Here is a 22640-nt window from a genome sequence, read left to right as displayed (position 1 = left end):
CATTGGTGTAGATTTGTCGATTGAGTCAACATCTCATTGGTGTAGATTTGTCAATTGATGGTTGGCCACCACTGTAACTGGTATGATTTTCTTAACCCGGGTATATAATGAAAGTGATTTGAATTTGGAATTATATTTTGGGATTGGATTTGGGCTTGGTATATGATCATTTCTTGTCGTGATAGTGTTTATGAAATTGGAATTGAAATTTATAAAGATTGATTACTAAATGATGAGTGTGACCAATGGTATCTTGATTTATCAAGATATAACATATACTGCTTATTCTAGTGGTATGGGACACCAGAATAGGCAGTATGTGGATGACGATAGGTATAAGCAATGTTGTTTAATTTTATGATTATTCTTTCAATATGTGTTATTTCTAACACAAAATACTAACCATTGTTTTTTACAAGTAAGTTTGCAGATTCTTATCTTCGTAACTGAGGACAATTGCTTTCTAACAGAGAGGTATGTAATGAAAATGGAAAATGATTTATTTATTGCAGGTGACAGGTGGAAAAAGCAAAAGACTATGCAAAAGTGCATCACATTCATATATATTTTATTATTCAAGCGCTCATGCCATTTATGTCTGGCTGACCAATGTGTAGTCAATTTGAGCATTGAAGAAATCTATAAATAAACACGTGCAAGAGGAAAATGCTCACTCCTACACGGGGGGAGATTGCACCCAGTGCTTGTCTCTTTCTTCTCTCCTCTCCTCTCCTCTCTTCTCTCTCGTTGTGCCAGTGTAGCACTCTGCTCTTGGAGGTGCATTTGCACGTGCTTTCTCTTGCTCTCTGCCTCTCTCATGTCAGACTTGCTATGAATTCTGCGTACGTGATTGTGCAAGTATGTGGATCTATCAATTTTATCGTTGATTGTGTGCTATTTGTATATTTTGTATGGCTCTATGCGCATCTGTCTATAGCATGTTTAGTGTGAAGGTATTATTTCAAAATATGCTCTTGGTCATAAGTTGGCTAAATGTGTCGCATCTAGGTAATACATGTTGCACTAGGCACTTGGTCATAAATATATGGCTATGTATGCTAATAATTGAGGTGTGTATGCCTTATAGATTTGTTACCTAATATGGTTCCTTTCGGTATATGGTCATTTTGCTTGAATATATTGACTGTCATTAGTGAAACCATATGTGACAAAATTTGATGCATAATCATATTTGACTAAGTTTTATAGTTGAAGATAGCATTTGGAGCAATTAACACATACGTATTATAGAGCCTTCTAACTCAATTTCGTGAGAACTTCCTTTTTAGTGTCATGAGTGAGAATTGCAATCTACATATCATTGTTTTACTTTGTTTCTTTGCATTGTTTCTTTTAATGCTCTGGCACATAGATAAAAGAGCCATATATTGTGAAAGTGTTAATCTAAAATACACAAATTTGTTGAATCAAAGTACATAATGTTGATATGAAGTAGATAATGGAAATAGTAAACATAAACATCTATGGCTTTAATTGCATTGTGCATCATCTCTCTCTCTCTCTCTCTCTCTCTCTCTCTCTCTCTCTCACAGGCCTCGTGATTTTATTCTTGTTTTTTTGTAAACACAAACAAAAAAATGTCAAAGATTGCTTTTTTTACAAAGTTTTGATTCAATTCTTTCAATGTAACCATGTTTGTGCACATTCTACACTACAAGTATTAGACATAGACAAGTGAGTGGGGGAGGTGGTTCTATCCTCCTTGCATTAGTGTGGGACTCCTAGTGTTAGGAGCCAAGTTTGGGCTTCCAATGCTAAAGGCAAGTTCATCAAAAGGAGTACATATGTAGCAAGGTATTTACATTACTTTTTGAAACTATTGATTTTGTGATATAGTGCCACCACCACCACAACCCCCCCCCCCCCCCCCCCCCCCCCCCCCCCAACCCCAAAAAAAAAAAAAAACCATGTCATTGAGAACACCCTCTTTGTCTAGAAAAAAAGAATTAATTTAAAGATTAAGATAGATACCATCAAGCATAACTAGTGCAATACATTTTTTTTATCGTTATTTTGATGTTGTAAAAGATAAATAGATGTGTGGTGCTTAAATAAATTTTGGGCCTTGAGATGTGTAGGAGCCCATGTGACTTCACATGTGTAGCAGGCCACATTGAGGTGCATTTGTGTTTTTCTTGAGAGCCGACAATCACAGATTTCAATAATATGCCTTTGTACAAATCCCTTTGTTTGAGCACAGGTTATAAGAGGGGTCACCAAAGAAAGTGCAAGCTTGTCTTATATTAAATAAGGCCTAAAAAGAACAAAGTAAAACTACAAACATACCATTCATAAGGTAATATGGAAGTTAATCTAGCAATCATAGCCTCTAAACTACAAACACCATTCCTCTATATATATATATATATATATATATATATAGAGAGAGAGAGAGAGAGAGAGAGAGAGAGAGAGAGAGAGAGAGAGAGAGAGAGAGAGGAAGAAGACGAAGAAGAAGAACATATAGGAACAATTCTAAGAGACCTCAAAGATCTATCTGGACAAGTCTTGAACTCAAGACCTATTACTCGACATAAAAATGACAAAGAGCATGAGACAGGGAGAGATAGATAGATAGAGAGTGAGAGAGAAATGGAGTGAAGTGTACTATTGATGTCTACAAGATGCCAAAATGACCATGAAAAACCGGGTTCCTCACAATTGCCAATGCACTCATACTATCAATGTAGATAATGTTGGCATTGTCATGTCCAACACCCAAATCAACTATAAGGCGTATGAGCCATACGCACTCAAATATAGCTATGAAGACTACCCTGTACTCATTCTCACTATTGGAAATGGCCACAATAGGTTGCTTCTTGCTCAACCATGATATGCTTGAATTGCCAAGCATGAAACAAAGACCACTCGTGGACACTAGCGTGTCATAACAACCAACCAAGTATGAGTAAAAAAAAGCATGCCAATTTGGCGGCAATGATCTCCCTTGGGATAAAACAACCCAAGATGTAAAGTGCCACTCAAGTAACAAAAGATCCTCGTAACAACATGCCAATGCTTAGATCGTAGGCTATGCATAACTTTGTTGACCTACACACTGCAAATTGAATATCTCACCTCATATTGCATACATAAATAAGGAATCCAGATAAAGAGTAGCATCAATAATATTTCCAACATCATGAAGACTCAATTTTAAACCTGCCTCCATTGTAGTTGCAATAGGTTTGCAGACCTCAAGTCCAAACTTACATAGTAATGTCCCTATGTATCTTGCTTGACACAAAGCAATGCCTCCATCACATAGCTTAAATTCTATGCCCAAGTAATGATACAAAAGCCCCAAGTATTTCATCTTGAAAGTAGCATTCAAAACAACCTTGAATTCAGCAATATGCATCTCATTTGGGCCAGTAATCAGCAAATCATCTACATATAGAATGATGATGAGAAATACATCACCCTCACACTTGACATACAAAGTGCTTATGGTTGGACTGTTACAAAAGCCTTGTTTAACCAAATGAGTGTCAGCTTTCTTATACCAAGCATGAGGAGACTTCTTCAACCCATACAAAGCTTTCTTACATTTTCACACTTTATCTTCTTCTCCTTTCTTGGCGAAAACTGCAAGGCTGCGTTACATATACTTCCTCAAATATATCACCATTCAAGAAAGTAGTAACAATGTCTCATTGATGTTCATTCCATCCAAAATGAGCAGCCAATGCACATAGAAAACAATCAGTAGGCATACAACCAGTGGGAGCATGCTAGCAGTGGCTAACACAAGCTACACCGATTATGCACCAAGTTGGAGATATGCTATGGATGTGCACAATATTTCCTATTCACATTGTATAAGGTCTTGGGCTCATTGGGAGTTCCAAATTGTATATGCTAGCTAGAGGGCTCAACTTAATCTCATATTAGAAAGGATTGTGGTGCAAGCCTTTATAAGAGAGCCTTTATGCAAAGAGGCTTCATTCTTGAGGATTCATCCTTGAGATCTCTCTCTCTCTCTCTCTCTCTCTCTCCCTCTCTCTCTCTCTTGAGTGTTCACTTTATGGATGGCCTAGGCCTTGAGCTTAATGCCCATGCTTAGAAGGCTACTGCTAATCCATTGTAATTAAGAGAAGCATTTCTTAATCTAATCTCTACTTTTTTCATTAATCTTAATTCTTCTATATTCCATTATGTCATGAAATAGTTTCACCTTCTCATTATTCTAGATTTGAGTGTGTGTGATGACTTGCTGCTTATTGACCACTCCTATCTTTCTGTTGGCACTCAATTTGTGATATTTAACATCTCTAATTAGGTTGATTAAGTTGGTTCTTAATCTTGTGATTAGTGTATGTGCCCTATTGTTTGCTTGTGTGTGGATGGGTTTAATGAAACTCTAGTACCTTCACCTTGTGTGTATAGCTTTTGATGAAGTACCTTGATTGGCATGTGGTGATTGGAAAGGCCAACACCAATGTAATTAGTGTGTGCTTGTTAAGAGTGTGCTTTGAGATTCTAGTCTATGGCAAGTTGGACTTTGGTGGGCTTAATGTGTGCAGGTGATGCTTGACTGATGATGTGATTAGAGTTAGTAATTCATGGCTCATCCCATGATGCTCGTGATTTCATGCCCTAGCCGGGTTGCCGATCTTAGGATTGGTAATTTTATTGGTCTTGGGTTGATTAGGTTATGCTACGATTGCCCTCAACATTTGGCGTCGTTGCTGGGGATCGATAACGTAAGCTAGTGAGTAAAGGATGTTTAGAATAGAGTGATTTCACTACTAATTTCATTGGTTTTGAGTGTGTGTAACTCAATTTTGGTTTGATTTTATGATGATTATGCAAGTAATTGAAGCTAATTTTTGAGTTATGAATACCCCAAACCCCCAATTTCACTAATTTCACACTAACCAGTACTAATTTCGCTTCATTTCCATGCTAATTGTACTAATTCCATACTAATTTCTACTAATTTTTTACTAACTTTCCTAACCTAATCGCTAACATTTGATGTGTAATGTATGTTCAATCCCCTTAAAAGAGGTGGAATCATCACTCTAATCAAGTTAATTGTGCTAATCCATGCCTAATTTGATTATTTGAGTGTTTGATTTTTGGCCTACAATGGTCAATTTTTGGGCTAATTTGGAAGAGTCACATATGCGTGCATGGTGGAATCATCGCGTGGAGCAAGGATTAGCTTGGATGCAATCAATTGTAAGTGCATTGGCCTATTCCATTCAATTTTTGGGTGATTAATTTGATTTCAATGTGTTGCTAATTTATTGCTAAAATTAGGTGTGTAAATTAATTGACATACTTTGAGAGCTTAGTTTGATTGTTTTGGAATGAAGTTGATGATCAATTTCGACTAATGAATGAAGGGTGTGTCAAAATTAAGCTTGATTTGCAACAAGAATTCATGTGTGTGCATAAAAATCATTGTGTGTGTGTAATGCACCAAAGAGGGAAAAAATTGCCATAAAATTCAAGTGTGTGGGCACCTAATCTTGAGTGTGTGCATGCATATTGATGGAAATGATGATATATGAGTATGCAATCATGTAATTGATGTGAACGCTAGGCTAATCCCATCATTGGATAAGCCTAAATGCCAAAAAATTGGTCAAAATTTGAGTGTGTGTGCCCATCGAAGACCACCTGATTTTCAATGATTGATGGTCAATTGGGGCACCCAAATTCTTTTTGATTGTAAAGGTGTGCACAAAAAGTGTGTATTGAAATCATGAGGTGTAAGCCTAAATGCATTGCCAATTCAGCCATATTGAAACTTTTGTGCTTAATTTTTGAGTGTGTGCATTGCTTGATTGGGTCAAATTAGTGTTAATTTTTTAGAAATTGAGCATGCATGCATTCGTCTATACTAGATTGAGTATGCAATTTTAGCATTACGATGAGAAATTGATGGATTATGTGCATAAATTTTTGGCCTAAATTTGGATGTATGTACCAATCAATGGCATGTACAATCCAATTTGTAAATGAATAATTGGTATTTTTATCAATTATGATGATGAATTGGCCAAATAATTGATGTGTTATCAAAAGTTGGCTTTAAGGATTGAGATGATCACTCAATTGATACTCGATTATGGATCTTTATAGTGTATTGACATGATAATGATTGATCAATTGATGAACATGGCAATATTGCATTCATGTGTTGCAGGATCATGAGTATAATCATGCAATTGCAAATGGACTTGAGTGATTTTTTGAATAGGTATATGAGCAACTTAAGTTGCAATGATTGATTTGGTTGTGCAAATGAGATGACAACTTTGATTAATTTGCTTATGAGCATTGCCCAATTGAAGAAAAAAATGCATCAATATCAAATTGAAAATTGTTTTTTTTTGCTCTCGAATTGGAAGCAATATCGATTGAAAATGGATTAATATTATGCTCAAATTGATGAGAATTTAGCTTGATTTTCTCGGGTGTGAGATCTCATTCTAGGATGTGTGTAACAAAAATGGTTTGAAGATGAATTTAAGGAGTTCACTTTTTCCAAATAATGTCAAAACTTGAGATTGCTTGAGTGTGTGATATTGCTTTAGAGCCTTGTAGGACTGCATAATTGAGTCCATCTTGAGGATTTGGATGACTTTGAATTGTGCATTAATGTTTAAATTTAAATTCTACATGAATTAAAGTTCAATTGAGAAGCGGAGTATCAACCATTACAATGATTTTTCACGTACAAATAACGGCAAATAGTGATGTGATAGCCATGCTAACATCTCATTACATTTTGTTATACTCACCATATGGTCCCCATTTCCTACTCTTGGTGTGCCTATAGATCATGTCGTGCGGAACCCCACACACAATCTTCCATGGGAACATCCTCTTTGGAGGAGTTTCCAAGAAAACAGTAATAAAAAAAACAAAAACAAAACTCACACCCACAGACACACACACAAACACACTCACTTGGGTAGAGCCGAAAAGGTGCAAAAGAAACAAACACACTCACTCACTCACCAAAAGAAACAAACAAACACACATGCATTGTCGGCTTATGAGCTATTTAGTGCTTGTATTGAATGATCGTATGCTTAAGAGCACTAATGGTTGAATTGTTTTGAAGAGTTGTGGGCAACAAGAACTTTCATTGATCCAAGAAGGGGTCATCATTGCAGAATATTACAAAACTTGGCTATTTAGAGCCATTCCAATTCTTTGGATTAAAAGTTGTATACATGCTAGCTCATAGCTTGGTCTAAAGTGAAAATGTTTTCATTTGAGCTAGTGTTTACGCAACTTTTTTGAGAGCTTTAAAGTACAAACTTTGGCTATTTAGAGCCGTTCATTTTCATTCCATCGAAAGTTGCAGTCATCTCTAGCTCATAGCTTGCTCTAAAAATGAAAATTCCATTTGAGCTAGTTGTTAGCCAAACTTTTTGGAGCTTTAAATTGTAAAATTTGGATTTCAAAGAGCCACTTACTTTCATAAAAAGTTTTATTGTTCTAGCTCATAGCTTGATCTAAAAAGAATTTCATTTGAGCTAGAAATTAATCAACTTTTGCATCATGTATGAGAGGTTTTAACATTGCAAAATTTGCTTATGTAGAAGCATTTTATCTCTCATTTTTTATGTGTATGCATAAATTTTCTATCAAAGAGCACCATGTGAATAACCAAAGGCACTTTTTTCCCTTGGGTTTTTTCCCTTTGGCATATTTGGGTATTTTAGACCCTAGCTCTAGGTTTTCAATACTGTTTTTTGTGTCTTTTGTGGCTTTCAATAAAAGGTTTTTTGGAGCTTGTGTTTCAAGAAGCTTGGTTTGTAAATAAAAGAATAAAGAGGCTTCTACCAAAGTGGATGCTTGCTCAAGGATGCTCAAAAGAGCATGAATAGGTAAAATCCTTCCATGATTTGGCTCTTTTGTTCATTTCTCCATTCCCCATGCTTGGATATAGTGAATTTTCTCCTAAGCTATGGTTCATTCAATTTTCCAAAGCTAGACATACTAAAGTTTCAACACTTTGCTTTGTGAATATTAACTCATAAAAAAATTTGGTTTTATGTGTGTTAATCATAGGTAATTGGCCTTGACCTTAGGTTAATGTAGGATCATCGCTCATTAGTCCCCATTGATTTTTAACATGACCTAGGGCTATGATTAGGCTTTAGTCCTTTAGTCCATTTGCCCTAAACATCTTATGTTGAAGGCAATAAAAAGGTGATTAAAAAAATGAAACAATGAAGCAAAAAAGTCTCAAAAAAAAGTAGCAAAAATGCTACTACACACATGAAAAGAAAATTTCTATGTTATGTTGTGTCTTTGTGAGGCATAGCACCTTATTGGCACTTGGCAGGCGAGGGGAACCACCTTGGCTCGCTTGGTCAAGGCCCTAAACCGATGCCCTAGGCTGATAGGGGTTAGCCATCGCCTTGGTAGGCTAGTAGATTCTTGGAACACTTTCTTGAGGGTTCAAGGAGACGAGAGTCCATTGGCATGGTAGCCTTGTATTGTGCTTTACTTTTTTCTATGAAATGTTTAAAAAAAAACTTCCATGAGCTTCAAAAAGCTATGACAATGTACTAATACATTTGGAGCTTTTTTATAGCCCATAGACATGATAGACTTGAGTGTCTTATTAAGATTGGTCATATAGTTTTTAAGGTATTAGGTTTATGAACTTGCATTAGCCTAGGGTCATAATTGATTGCTTGTGTTTCATGCATGAAATTGAAATTTCAAGTGGTTTAATCTTCATGATAGCTTAAGTGTTTTTTTGCTTTATGTTGTTTAGTTTTATACTATGATTGACCTATCTTTTAGAAGAAAAAATTCACTTTGCATGATTGTTCAATATACTTCATGTGTTATTTATCCTCGTTAATCTTTGATGCTCACTTGTTTTATGTTTTGCAGCTCAGCATTCTTCCTCAAACTTGCTTTCACCCATGTCACCGTGCTCTGCTTCAGCGGCACACGAGGACACGTGCCAAATTAGGAAGGGGGGAATGTTAGTGGTGGCTAACACATGCTACACCAATCATGCACCAAGTTGGAGATATACTATGGATGTGCACAATATTTCCTATTCACATAGTATAAGGTCTTGGACTCATTCGGAGTTCCCAATTGTATATGCTAGCTAGAGGGCTCAACTTAATCCCATAGTAGAAAGGATTGTGGTGCAAGCCTTTATAAGAGAGCCTTTATGCAAAAAGGCTTCATTCTTGAGGATTCATTCTTGAGTATCCATTCTTGAGAGCTCTCTCTCTCTCTCTCTCTCTCTCTCTCTCTCTCTCTCTTGAGTGTTCACTTTATGGATGGCCTATCCTTGAGCTTAATGCCCATGCTTAGAAGGCTACTGCTAATCCATTGTAATTAAGAGAAGCATTTCTTAATCTAATCTCTACTTTCTTCATTATTATTAATTCTTCTATATTCCATTATGGCATGAAGTAGTTTCACCTTGTCATTATTCTAGATTTGAGTGTGTGTGATGACTTGTTGCTTATTGACCACTCCTATCCTTCTATGAACACTCGATGATTTGTGATATTTAACATCTCTAATTAGGTTGATTAAGTTGGTTCTTAATCTTGTGATTAGTGTATGTGCCATACTGTTTGCTTGTTGTGGATGGGTTTAATGAAACTCTAGCACCTTCACCTTGTGTGTGTAGCTTTTGATGAAGTACCTTGATTGGCATGTGGTGATTAGAGAGGCCAACACCAATGTAATTAGTGTGTGCTTATTAAGAGTGTTCTTTGAGATTCTAATCTATGACCAGTCGGACTTTGGTGGGCTTAATGTGTGTAGGTGATGCTTGACTGATGATGTGATTAAAGTTAGTGATTCATGGCCAATCTCTATTTGCATTTGAAGAGAATTCTCTTGAATCCTCTCATTCGACACACCCCATGATGCTCGTGCTTCCATGCCCTAGCCGGGCTACCGATCCTAGGATTGATAATTTTTTTGGTCTTGGGTTGATTAGGTTATGCTATGATTGTCCCCAACAGAGCAAAAGTCTCTTCATAATCTATGCCTTTATGTTGTGCATAACCTTTTGCAACGAGTTAAGCCTTGTAGCGTTCAATCTCACCATCCAGCTTACGTTTCAACTTGTATATCTATTTCGTACCAATGGCCTTTTTTCCAGGAGACAAATCACATAAAGTCATGTGCCATTTTCTATAAATGCATCATATTATGATTGCATGGCAACCATCCAGTTGTGAATTTTGTGCTTCATCAAAAGAAAGAGGTTCCTCCTCATCACATAAACCAGACACATCCAAAGTAAGAACCTGAATGAGTACGACGGGATATAGGTGCAACCAATTTACTATCACGCAAAGTATGCACCAACCATTTTGGCATACCTCTAAGCCTCCTTATTCTCATCCCTTTCCACATCAAGTACATGGTGTGCATTTGCATAAGTAATAGGCTGATTCGTAGCATTTTTAGAAACCCCCATATGTTGTACATTTTCCTCATTGGAATTTACATTCAAGTTTCCACCATTAAAATGAGGCAAAAAAGTGTCATAAATGTCTTGTGAGATTACATTATTATCTCTTGTACATGATAGCAAAGGCTGAACTGAATCTTCCACAAACACAACATCTCATGAAACTAAGATATGTTCTGCCTACGGATGGTATGACATGTAACCTTTGCTTTTAGTATGGTAATCAACGAAGCATTTAACAACCTTATCATCCAATTTTTTGCATTGCACTCATGGCACCAAAGCATAAACTAAACAAGAAAAAGCGTGCATGTGATCAATAGATGGCTTCTTATCATGCTATGCTTCATAAGGAGTCATAGACTGCAAGGCTTTGGTAGTAGGACACCTCTTAAGTACATAAGTAGCACACATGATAGCCTCAAGACAAAACAAATGTGGTAAAGCTTGACTCTTGACCATACATCGTGCCATTTTTGTAAGCAACCTATTTTTCCTTTTAGCAACACCATTTGCTGAGGTGTATATGGCATTGTACATTGGTAATTTATCCCACGATATGAGATATATACTCCCCCCCCCCGATCTGAATAGAGGGTTCCCATAGTACATTTAGAGACATTTTTAGCCATAGCCAGTAGTGCTTGAAGCACATGAATACTTCGGACTTAGCTTTAAGCGGATACACAGATGCATGCCTAGAGTAATCATCAATGAAAGTCATGAAGTATAGGTAATTTCCTAAGGATGGAGTTTGCATAGGCCCACAAACATCACTATGCACAAGTTGCAACCTCGTTGCAACCTGCATGTAACCCTTAGGTAATTGCCGAAGGATGGAGTTTGCATAGGCCCACAAACATCACTATGCACAAGTTGCAACCTGCATGTAACCCTTGTTGAACCATCTTTTGGAAACTATAAATGGTGCATCTTACCCAAAATACAGCCTTCACAAACATGCTTAGAAGGTGCTTCAAGAGGTGGCAAAGAAGCAACCATAAGAGGTAGCTTTCTGAAAATGTAGAAAATTGATAAAATTCAAATGCCCAAAATGTGCATTGCCAAAGTTCTGCATTTGAAATAGCCTTTGAATCCACAAGTGCATTTGCAAAAATTTTGCCCACACTTATCATACAAAGTAATCTTATACAACCCACGACAAAAAATACCAGATACAACTATTTCATCAAAAATTGAGATCATGAATTGTACATCTGTCATCCACAAATTTGAAAACAGGACTAAGTCTCGCAAGTGCAGATATAGACAAAAGGTTCTTTCTGATCCCTTATACATCAAGTGTATCAACAAGTGTGAAATAACTACCATTCATAGTAGTTAGTACAATCTTTACAACTCCCTTGACAGGATAAGAGGAATTATTGGCACAAGTGATTGTTTTCCCATGAGGGACAACCTTGAGAGAGGTAAACAAGTAACAATGTGAAGTAATGTGCTTTGTAGAACCACTATCAAAGTACCACACATGTGAATCTTGTCAGAGTGTGCAGTGAAAGGTGAGAGAGAGAAAGAGACAATGGCATGAGAGAGACAGAAGAGACATGACATGAGACAGATGGTGGAAAGGCTGGCAACCCAATAACTCCAGATGGTTACATGGTGTGAGACAAGACAATAAGAAAGGAGGTGCCCCCCTCCTATATATATGAGAATAGGGGTGGGTCGGGCAATAATCCTCAATATAGCCCAATGACCTAAAAATATGACCCTCCAATATAAATGGGGGAATATGTGACCAAAACAGGTCTAAAGTGGGAAATGTGTTGAACAACCCTAAGTGTGCCTAGGATCCCTGTCCAACAGGTGTACAGGTGGCCAACCCACAACCAAGGGTCAGTGCACGTGATGTGTGTGAAGCCTGTAGTTAGACAGTGTGCGAAGCATCTGGAGATGAAGAATCTAACACCCCCCCTCAACAACAGATGCAGAGAAGCCGTCGAGGAGAATGCAACACGCCTTGTAAATTTGAAGAAGATGTAAATCCGGGAGAAAAGGATGAGGAGCGCCAGCCAAACAACATGACAATCCATGCAGCACCAATGTGATGATGACCAAGGGTGAGGAAACTCCGATCAAGTTGCACAAGGGAGCTGATGGAGTGGGGAAAGCTACGGAATAAGTTGTTGAAGAGGATTTATATGAGGAAGTAACCCGAGATGGGCGTCCAATAGCCCATCAGTGATGATCACCACTGAGATGGAGAAATCCTGTGTAACAGCAGGAGACAAGACATGGGGACCCCCACTGAAGAGGAGCACTCTGACCAAGAGGAGAGAAAAACTACAGAGCTGGGAAACCGGTAGCATATCCAAGTCAAAGAGCTTGAGCATAAGAGGGAGGAAGAGCAGGAAGAAGAGGCTCAATAGGGAAGGCATCTTCCACCATAGTAGACAAGATGACAGGATAAGCAATCCATCCATGTAGAGACCTCAATATCTGCAATCTTCCGAAAGAAGAGTTGTCTTGAGGGTATAAGCTGCAATATGATCTGTTGTTCCATGGTAGACACACAATATATGACAAAAGAGTCGGAAGAGATCCTAGGGAAAGTCAACCTGTGGGGCACATCCACCACCGGGGTCTGGACAAATATCCAAGAGAGAGTCTACAAGTGCAAGTCGTGAAGACACGCGAGAAAGGAGACCTCCCCCCTCGGGAAAGTAATAGTATGTGGTGAGGTTAAGGACGAGTGAGAGGATGCATCGGGAAGAATGACCGGTGTTGTAGAAGTCATAGCCTCGGAGTAGACCAGTAAAGCAAGAATCATCCAAGAGCTCTTCATAGTGTAAGTAGTGCATAGATACATCCAAACTGCAAGTGGAAGAGCCACATGACCAAGCAGAAGCAAGGAAGATGCTTTACCATAGAGAGGCAAGGCAAAAGAGCCACCATGGAGCAGTGTGCCACAAGAGACCCTGCAGGCATCCAAATGCCAAAGGATACTCACATCTAGTAGAACATGTCCAAAGAAATGTCTGACGTGCTAAGAGGCGCGGGTCTATCATGCAAAGAACCAATGAAGGAGGTGGATAGGGCAATCCCAAATAGAGAGACAACAATCACGGGAGAGGAGGGAGGGTTACTGAGGGAGAAGTAGCACTGGAAAACACAAGCCACGTCCACATAAGTACCTGTACCAATCCAATCCCTTGCATCTTCCCGAGGGCAAGAAAGCCTCGAAGAGGGAAGATTTGCAATGTCGAGGGAGATCCATCCATTGTGCCACAACCTATATGTGAGTCCATGGAATTGGAGCTGATCTCTTGAGACAACTAATTCCAGTGTTGAAGGATTTCAGCTACTTAGAGTAGGAAGAGTTCAGACAGCAGACTAGACAGAAATCAGTGACTAGGCTGAAATATGAATACTGAAATGAGAATCAGACTTAAAGACTGGAATAAAGTTCAGATTCAGATTTAGAAGACTGTTGAGAAGTCAGTATCACTGGAATATATATATATATCATGATTGAGATTACAGTGAATATGATTACAGAGAGAGAAAGTGTAGCCGATAATACTGCCACTGATGCTCAAGTGCAATTATAGCTCCAAGCGCTAATACAAGTGATAACAATTGCCCCCCGATATCAAAGTAATGGGCCCTATTTATATGCTTCGGGTTTACCGTAGTATTACTCTAGTAATTACTAAATGATTCACTGCCCATCTTCTAAGAACATGTTCCCACATGGTGATGCGCCAGTCGTCTACATCCTTCCCTTCTTTCTTGAATTTTGGCAAGATTCCAAAATTTCTAAAAAATCCATTGTCTGGTTCTGATGTGGAACTGAAAAATCCATCGTTTGGTTCTGATGTTGACAATCCATCTTCTGGTGGATTGTCAGAGTCTGACATTGAGAAGATGGTGAAGGATGCAGAGCTCTAGAAAAGAGCACTATCTTTTCGAGAGGCAGCTGAAAAGGCCAAGGTGGAGCTGTCATCTCTCCCTGCCTGCTGAGAAGAAAAGTCGCCCCTGAATTCTGAGATAGAACTACCCAGTATCCTTCCATTGGACCGTCTTCCTTTTGCCCTTGCTCTTTGACCGTGTTGGTGTCTGAGAAGTCCCAGCATCAGCATTCTCCTTCTGAATCAGTCAGTAAATGGCCTCTTGCTCAAGCTGATCCCGCCGGTCTGTGGTCATCTCTACCTCATAAAGTGTGAGAGAATGATAGGTTTTGGTGTCAGGATCATAGAGTGTACGCCTGCCCTTGCTCAATCTGGTTCTGGGCAGTTTATGACAATGTGAAGTAGTATGGATCCATCCTTCGGGAAGAGGCTGATTGGTTTTGACGCGAGCTTCGAAAAGAATCTCAGCCATCTCCCTGTATTGCGGTGCCAAACCCGGCTTTGCTGCAATGTCTTTCTCAGGCAGTTTGGAAGATTCGACCGTGAGATGTAGTAGCTGATTAGTAATCTTAGTCAATCCTCTGACCTGAATCTTCCACTGGCCCATACACAGCTGAATCCTGTGTAGCTCTTCCTTCATTGCCTGGATGTCATTGATTTGAAGAGCATCATTGAGCAATGTCTGCCAAGTCTTCCATTCCACAGTTGATCGCTCATACCAATCCCTAAGCTCATCAGTTATTTTGAAATATGTGAGTTGATCAACTGGTTCTTGATGTTGAGGATATAGCGCTGGAAAAGATCTTGGCAACTCAGTTTCTCTTGCTGGAACAGCATACAAGAGAATTGGAGAATCAGACACAAATTCTAGGAAATTCAGAACTGCCTGGTTCTCTTGTTGCATCATCTTCCTAGTAATTCTTACTAGCTGGAATAGGGTTCGGAGAGCAGTTGCCTGTACTCCTACTGACATTCGCGTTTGGGGTCCTCTGCTAGTGGCTGTCTGGTCCTCCAGGATAGCTTTCACTCTCTGGTCCAAAACACCTCTGGCAGTTTGCAGTTGTACCAGAACATCCTTAAGTTGGACCCTAACATCCTTCATGCAGCGGTAAGTTGGTTTGTTTCCCAGCAGAAGTTCCAGTTCTAGAGCTAAAGAGTGACAATCTGCAGTAGACTGTCTTTGCCAGTGCGGGTTTACCACTTTCTCATCAGCATTGAGTATCCATTCTGGAACTCGTTCCAACAGCTGAACTGTACTGGGATGCGCAGGTAGTCTGCAGGCTTCTTTATCATGTAAAGAAGCAGATTTCCAATGTTCCACCATTTCCCTGGCTCCCACATATAATCTTTGGAACCTTTCTAAATCAGTCTATAGAGCATCATCCTCCAGATTCTGTCTAGTGATGGAGGCTTTTTGATGTCTCAGCTGCTTATTCAAGGTAATGAGTTGCAGTGAATGCTGATGATCATTCATTGGTCCTTCATCCTTAACCTTCATTTTCCCTTTAGCCTCTCTGTTCTGATGGGACTGATTAGTTGGCTCATCTCCAGTGTTACTGGGCTGTTGTTCTTCAGTCTGCTGATGACCCGACTGTTGTTCTGTTTCCTGTCTTTCCTACTGCAGTCTGGTGTGGTTGGTCTGGCTATGACTGGCCTCCTTCATCTAGCCCTGTCCCACTAGTACCAGGTCCTGGGGGTGGAGATGGTGGTGGGGCATCATCATCATCCTGTGTATGCCCGGCTTCTTGATCATCCTCCTCCTTATCAGCTTCATCTTCTTCTTCTTCTTCATCCTCCTCTGGGGATGTCTGCTGCTCAATATAATCCATGATGACTTGGTTCATCAGAGCATTGTTGAACTCACTCACCTTGTCCTGCAAATCACTTTGCAGACTTTCCATCAAGGACTTTAAATTTTCTAAATCAAAAACAGAATTGCCTGCGGGGTTCAAAATTTCAAATAAGCTATTGTAGATGTATCTGTCCGTCAACGAACGCTTCAGATCTGTATGGTGTAATAGCAGCTTTCTAAATTCTGCCCGCTTCGTTCTGAGCCCATTTCAGCTCGCTCGGCAGCTCTCGATGCTTCATTCCTTTGACTGTTTATGATCATAATTCAGACTCAGCTTTAGCTAACTTTTTGTTCAACAACTCCTGAGCTCTTTCTGATTGAGCTTCCAATGCCCTGTGTTGTATGTTCTACACTTCCTGGGCTTTCTGGAGTGTGGCAATCTGATGCTGTGCTTCTGCCAAGTCAGCTTTAAGCTTTTTAACTTCATCTTCTAATCCAACAGCCTCCACCAATTGTCCCATACAGTTGACAATGGTATTCCAAGAGGACTGTATCAGTACTGAACATCTGCCTTTGACCGTTGTTGGATCAGAATCAATTGGTTCATATATTGCCACATGAGCCACATAAGGTAGAGATGCATAATCAGTTTTGGTGAGTAAGAGATGCCCTCTCAATTTGTGAGTTTGCAGTTGCTGCAACTTATCCTTTTTAACCAGTTGCAGAGGGTTTTGAGAAATGACAGGAACTGTTTCAGACACAGTTGAGGACGCTGGACCTTTCCCCTTATCCAGTTGATTCTTGCCTTTGTCCCCTGACTGGTCTGGTACCTTTGCCTCAATGACTGGCTTTACCTGATCTTTCCCAGTAGCACCAACAGCAACTGTATGTTTGACAACTGTCTGATCAGGTACAGTTGTCTCAGTGCTCGCTACCTTTACCTGGCTTTCGATTTGCTTCAAGAATTCACTGCTTTTGGTCAGTGTAATTCTTGGTTTCTTTGAACTACTAGCTTCCTCTGCAGTAACTTTCCTTTTCAGGTCCTTGGAAGTTGTTTGACTGTCCGTTTCCTCGTCGTCTGAGGACAGTTCAATTTTCTTTGATTTAGAAATAGGCTGCTCACTCCAAGCCAGCTTTACCTGCTCATTAACATCTGCAGCAGTAGCCCAATACAGAAATTGCCAGACATACCATGCCTTGAAAACAGTTTGAGATTTCAACTTGGCAGTCTGTTGAAGTACATTATGCGAGAGTATTTGACACAGGTTGATATGGACTTGTGGATCTAGTATCTTGGCCAACAACATAGCAAATAATTTTTCTGACACATAAGTAGGGTTATTCTTAAGACTGACTGCTTCGGCTACAAACCTGTAAGCAGCGGAGGCTTCGAGTCCTACTAACTGGAACTCCTTGAGCACTTGCCTTGCGCTTCTTTCGAGCTGCTTCATCCTCCTTTAGAGCAATACTTATTTGCTGCGCAATTGCCACCGATGGTTTAGGCTCATTGGGCATCCGAAATGCAATGCAATGGCTTCTGGTGTCACTGACACCCTCCTATTATTTATCATAGCATTGCTGTTTTTTGCATCAAAAGAATCAAGAACTTGCTTGATGATCCTTGCATCAAAAGCAATCCTTGTCGCCTGCAATACAACTCGTAGATCCCAGAGTTGTAGCAGAGTCATTGCATGATCAGTAAAGACATATCGTTGGATTTTACTGTATGGAAGAACAGGAAGGCTTGCCTTTGCCTCTGCAACGATAGCCTGGATTTCTTCAAGAGTTTCCTGCATCTTCTTTGAACGTTTCCTTCTACCCATACACTGTGAGGTCGACGACGATGAAACAGGCAAAGGCGAAGAGGACTTACTTGTGCTAAAGCCGTTGCCTAGTGTCGCTGGTAAGGTTGTTTGACAGTCAGCTGTCTCGTCAGAGGTTGAAGTTTGCGGTTGTAGTGAAGAAACCTCAGAGCTTGGCGATGGCGAATGGTTGACAGGAGGAAAACGTCGCGCAGGAGATTTATGAGGAAAAATGCTAACTCTTCTGACTGTTATACGTGTTCGCGCCATAAAAGCTCCACCACTCGCCGCTCCTAGACTTGTGTGTGGCATTGCTGACGTGGCAAACATGCATTGGACAAGACTGCAACCCATCCTTGTAATAATTATCACTGGCATACCATTTGACCGTTGGCCACTTAAAATTTGGAAAATGTGTTCATACTGGTTCTGAACTGATTCCCACTCTAGCTGGACCATACTGGTACTGGTTCTTAAATCAGCCTGATCTAATTCTTCAGGTACTGGTTCTGAAGCTGGAACTGGTTGCACATGGAAAAGACCAAAAATATCTGATTCTGGTATCTCTTGATCAACAACCTCTAGTTCCTTAGTGACTTCTTCTAACCCAGTTTCTCTGGTCTCTGAGTAATAAAGTTTGATCTTTGCTCCATTATATACTCCCGGCAACATCAGTCCCGATAAGTCTTTTAATCTGACTGTGCCATTGGAGAAGACCCAATCAACCTCAAAAGGTCCTGCCCAGGCAATCTTCAAATTCGGCTTCTTTGGACCCAGTCTTGACTGATATAGAAGTACTAAGTCTCCTTTCTGGAATTCTCGGACTTTAATTCGGCGATCATGCCAGTGCTTTCTTCTTTGTTGAACAATTTCCTGTTCCAATATAGCTCTTTGCCTGAGTTCATATAACTGCATCAGTTCATCCAGTCTTTTCTTAAGATTATGGTTGAAGTCTAGTCCATACTTTACAGCCATTCTCAGACTGGGGATTATAAACTCCATAGGAACCACAACTTCAGTTCCATACACCATTCTGAATGGTGTCATTCCAGTAGTTACCTTATAAGCTGTCCTATAAGCCCAGAGAGCAGTCTGAAGCTTCAAATCTCACTGGTCTAGTTTCTTTTGTACCACCTTAGTGAGAATAGTCTTAATTGTCTTATTGCTACTTTCAGCCCGTCCATTGCATCTGGGATAGTAAGGAGTAGATTTCCGATGCTTGACTGAAAGCATATCCAATAGGATTTCCATAGTATCATTGATGAAATGTGTCCCTTGATCGGTCACAATTTCCACTGGACATCCATATCGGCAGACAATATTCTCAAACAGAGATCTTACAATTGACTTGGCTGTGTTGTCAGGAAGAGCCTTAGCTTCAACCCACTTGGTAACATAACAAGTAGCCATCTCGATGTACTTGTTCTTCCTGGGAGTCACCTTCTTAAAAGGTCCCATAAAATCCAATCCCCATTTCATGAATACTCTCAATGGTTGTATTGGCATTAAGGGAGTCATGTCTGCAGATGTTGGTCGGCCCATTCTCTGGCATATATCACAAGTTTTACAAAAGCTTCTGACATCAGCAATCATTGTTTGCCACCACAGACCTGCTTGCAGAATCTTCTTGTAGGTTACTTCGTTGGAAAAGTGTCCACCAGACTCTCCATTATGTGCCTCTGAGATAACTTGCATTCTTCCCTCCATTGGAACACATCTCTGAAGTATACCATCCACACCCAATCGATAAAGTACTCCCCCAATGATGGTAAATTTCAGGATTTTTATGATTAGAGCCTTCTTCTGATTCTGTTTCCAATCTTCTAGAAAGGCACCTTGGGAAAGGAATTGATAAATATCATACCATTCAGGATCCACTGATTCTTCTGCTTCTAACTGAAATAAATCAGCATCCACTGGTTCATCTCTCAGAGGTGATTCCGAATATCCTTCTGTATTTCTGGAAAGGAAGTCAGCTCCACAGTGGTTTCGGCCAGGCTTATGGAAAATTCCGAACTCAAATTCCATAGGGAACATCATCCATCTTATCAGCCTGCCTTGAATAATGACTTTGTTAATCAGAAACAGAAGAGCTTGATGATCCACATAAAAATGGAATAACTTCCCCAATAGGTAATGCCTGAACTTTGTAGCGCTAAAAACCATTCCGAGGGCTTCTCTTTCAGTAGTCGTATAGCCTTTTTCAGCCTGACTGAATCTTCGACTAGCAAAATAGACCGGATAGTCTGTCCTGCCATCTGGCTGAGCTAATATTGCCCCCATTGCCAATCCTGAAGCATCTACGTGTACATGAAAAATAATATCCCAATTCGGCTGCCTGAGGACCGGTTTGTTGGTAATGGCTTTTTTCAAATTCTGGAAACTCTCCTCACATTCAGCAGTCCAATTGAACTTACTGGTTTTCTTTGTAAGCTCATATAGTGGTACTGCTTGAGAAGCAAATTTGTGTACAAATCTTCTATAAAAATTCACATACCCTAAGAAAGAACTCAACTCAGAAGCAGTTCTAGGAGCTTTAGCTTGCTGGACACATTGTATTTTGTCATTGGCCATTTCTATTCCATTGCGGGAAACCACATGTCCCAGTAGCTCTCCCTTCCAAACGAGAAATACTGATTTAAATGGATTCAAGCAAATCCTTTTCTCCTGACAGCATTTAAAAACCATCTCTAGGAATAGAAGGTGCTGTTCCTCAGCTGAATAGACAGTGAAGTCATCCATGAAAATGGCGAGAAACCGATGAAGAAATTCATTAAACATCTCCATCATACACCGCTGAAAAGTAGTTGGTGCATTGCACAGGCCAAAAGGCATCACCAGATACATGAATGCTCCCCACTCAGTGATGAAAGTGGTCTTGGCCCTATCTTCCGGAGCAATCTGTAACTGGTTATAGCCACTATAACCATCCATGAAGCTACACATCTCATATCCTGCGATCTCATCAAGCAACATATCAGTAAAAGGTAAGGGAAACGGATCCTGGATGGTCTGGGCATTTAGTTTCCTATAGTCGACACAAACCCTTAATTTCCCATTCTTCTTAGGAACGACGACTATTGGAAATAACCAATCACTACTTGCTACCTCTGTAATGAACCCAGCCTTGAGAAGATTATCAATCTCCTCCTTGACCTTCTTTGCATAGTTGGGGTTCATCCGGTATCTTTGCAATCTGATTGGCCTAGCTTCTGGTTTCAATGGTATTCGGTGCTGACAAACTTCAGGATCTACTCCCTTCAAATCTGTATGTTCCCAGGCAAATACATCTTTATAGTTGTGGAACATTTTCCTTGCCTTTTCCTTCATTGCCAGTTTCACGTGCTTGTTGACTTTGATCATTCTGGGATTTCCCTCTGATCCCAGGTTCCACTCCTCCACTTCTTGATCATCTGGAAGATCCCAATTTGGTCCTCCTCCTCTTCATTTGGTCGAATCTTCAGCGTAGTCCCAAGAAGGTCCATTCATCTCTGAATCATTATTCTGATTTAGTGGATCCTCTTCAGAACATACTGATTCTTCTATTTTGCCAGTATCCGCTAGTTCCTCCATTCTTCCAGTTAGCTGAACGGTTCTTTCCCCTGTATTGACTTCAATAAACTGATCAGGTAATTGTCTCTTCTGCTTGTCAGCTTGTTCTTTGTTTATTAGGATTGCATTCAAATCAATTTTTGCCAAAGGAAAGATGTTCATTGCTGCTAGCATTCGCTCAATTTTCTTAGCTCGGTATTTCTGACACAACTCCTTCGGCCTCAGTTCCTTTTTCCAGCTCCTGGTGTTCTTGGTCTGGATTTTGATTCTGCCACCACTGGCCCCTTCTATGGTTAAGGTTTGGTTGGCGTAGTCATGAACATCATGTACTTTTCTTAACCACGGGCGGCCTAATAGCATTCCATATGCTCCCTGGACATCCAAAACTAGGAAACTAGTTTTGAATTTTTCCCTCCCCACTCTTATCTACATGTTTTCAATCATGCCCGTCGCTTGTACGACTCGATGATCTGCCATTCTTACTTTGAATGGTGCTGGTTTCATGTTAGTGATACCCATTCTTTGCTGAAGATGGGCTCCCATTATATTGACTCCTGCTCCTCCATCCAGTATGACGCTTGAGAGAGGTTCCCACTGCTTCCTGACCTTGTAATCTACCTGAATAAGTGGAACTTCATCATCCCGGGCAGCCGTCAGGTCTACTATTCTGGCCTCTGCCTCAGTCTTCTTACGCTGCCTGATAAGGTTGGCCACCTCAGGTAAGGTCTTTCTTATATCCTCCACCTCTACAGTCAGCTTCTGGATTCTATCACAAATTTTCACCTGAATTTCCTCTTGCTCCTGGTCAGACTGATTGTCAGAGCTTGAAGAGCTAGTGTTTTCATACTGCCATTCTTCTTTAGCAGTACTTCTACTCTTTCCTTCCTCTTCCATCTCACTAGCTAGTCCATGTACCACAGCCAGCATGGTCTCTGTCATGGCCGGTACTGACTGATCTTTATCAGTCGATTGGGCTGGTATCTTCTGAATGACTCTAGCTTCGGAACTTTCTGGCTGCTCTGGCAGCTTCTTAGCTAAATCCTCTGTGATTTTAGCTGCTAGTTCCCGCTGCTCTTGCCACTCATCTACCACCTTTTCCTTACCCTTGGCCTTCCAAACTTCCCTTTGTTGGGCCCGCTTGTTGCTGTTGGAGTTGGCTGGTA

This window comes from Adiantum capillus-veneris, chromosome 7 (assembly GCF_014529385.1).
Source record: "Adiantum capillus-veneris isolate H3 chromosome 7, ASM1452938v2, whole genome shotgun sequence".
Classification (NCBI taxonomy): Eukaryota; Viridiplantae; Streptophyta; class Polypodiopsida; order Polypodiales; family Pteridaceae; genus Adiantum; species Adiantum capillus-veneris.
The sequence above is the reverse complement of the archived record's forward strand: the minus strand, read 5'-3'. Positions refer to the sequence as shown.